The following is a 1,972-nucleotide window of genomic DNA, read 5'->3' on the forward strand; positions in this document are numbered from 1 at the left end:
ACCAGTGTATTTTGTACGGAGAACCGCGGCTCCGGGGCGCCGACAAAGCAGCCGCGCGGGGCAAAGCAGCCGCGCTGGCCGAAACAGCTGCGCTGGTGACCGTGGAGCACCTCTGCCCGGAAATTTCCTAGTCTGTGGGCAATAAAAACACGGCGTCCACTCACCCTCTGCGCTTTCACTGGGAGCTGCAATCCTGAGCTGTTCCTAAACGGCCATCTTGGATCCCGGGATCTTTTCAATGCTATGCTCATACCTGGTGTGGTTGTGCAGGCCAGCATGTGTGTGTTTGTGTGCGTGTGTGTATGTGTATGCAGGTATGTGTATGTTCACGTATCCATGTATATGTGTATGTGCACATGCATGTATATATATGTTCATGCACATTTATGTGTGTGCACGTGTGTATGTGTATGTTCATGTATGTATGCCTGTATGTGCACACGTGTGTGTCTGCATGTGTGCATGCATGCATATATGTGCATTTATGAGTGTGCACATAGATATATGTGTGCATGGGTGTATGTGTGTGTTTATACATGTGCATTTATATGTGTGTGCATGCATGTTATGTGTATGTATATGTGTGTGTTTTATGTTGTATGTATGTATGTGTATATGTATGTCATTGTGTGCATGTGTGTGTGTTATGTGTGCACATTCATATATGTATATGTTGTGTGTATGCATTTGTGTGTGTGTTATGTGTGTGTATGCATGTATGTGTTGTGTATGTTGTGTGTGTGTGTTATGTATGTGCGTGTAAGTGTGTGCAGCAATTGTTATAATTCCCTTGCTTTACTTGGTGGGTAAAATACCTGTTACAATGTAAATGGGATGTAGTCACTTAGTAACAAAAGAAGTTGTGAGGAGCTCTGCAGGTTTTTAGGACAAAGGGTACTGCATGGAGTGAACTATTTCTTTTTGCAATGAGAAAAGTCTTCTCAAATAAAAATTGAGAACAAATAATAAATTTTAAAAGGACTAACCAATTTAACGGCCTTAGCAGTAAGCAGCATGGCTAGGTTTTGTTCAACTGCCTATTAAAATGTTTATCAAGTGGGTCTTACTGAATGCAACTTGAGATAAATGAAAAGCCTCCCTTTCAGTCCCATGATTTTATCATGTTCAGGCACCACTGGTTTGTTATAAATTAAAGATTCGCATCTATTTTTGGTTTGGCTCAAAATACAAGGTGACAGCAAATGGATTAATTTGACAGATATTCAAGGAAATTGTATTAGCCTAACTCAAGAAGTACAAAGGGACGTGTTTATAAAGAAATAGATAAATTCTGGGCAGAAAAGACCCAAAAGAAGTCTTAATTGCTGAAATATTGCTGACAAGGAAGTGCACAGGCCAGGCTCATGGAATCCCACATCCAGGGGAGCTGACTTTACCCCGCAGACACCCCCATCGGAGCCAGAGTCCGACGATGTGGTGGACCACAGGCCAGGATGGGGAATTACAAGCACTTCAAGTACTCATGGAAATACCGGGTCACCAACAAGCCACCTCCTGAATTTCCCTCCTTCTGGGATCCCACACTCCAAGCCTGAGTGACCTGGTAAAGAACAGACCAAGCTGGAGAGCACAGGTGCCACCCAAATGGGCAGCAAACGGTAGCCAAGTGTGTAGGTTGGTCTCAGTGAGGCCACATCTTTCCTTTTCGAGAGAAGGTAGGTCAGGTGGGGTGGCTCTCGCCTGTAAACCCCAGCACTTTGGGAGGCCAAGGCAGGTAGATCACATGAGGTCAAGAGTTTGAGACCAGCCTCGCAAAGGTGGTGAAACCCGTCTCTACTAAAAATACAAAACATTAGCCAAGTGTGGTGGTGCAAGCCTGTAATCCCAGCTACTCAGGAGGCTGAGGCGGGAGCATCGCTTGAACCCAGGCAGTGGAGGTTGCAGTGAGCTGAGATCATGCCATTGATTGCGCTCCAGCCTGGGAGACAAGAGCGAAACTCCATCAAAAAAA

Source organism: Cebus imitator, unplaced genomic scaffold (assembly GCF_001604975.1).
Source record: "Cebus imitator isolate Cc_AM_T3 unplaced genomic scaffold, Cebus_imitator-1.0 Scaffold230, whole genome shotgun sequence".
Taxonomy (NCBI): domain Eukaryota; kingdom Metazoa; phylum Chordata; class Mammalia; order Primates; family Cebidae; genus Cebus; species Cebus imitator.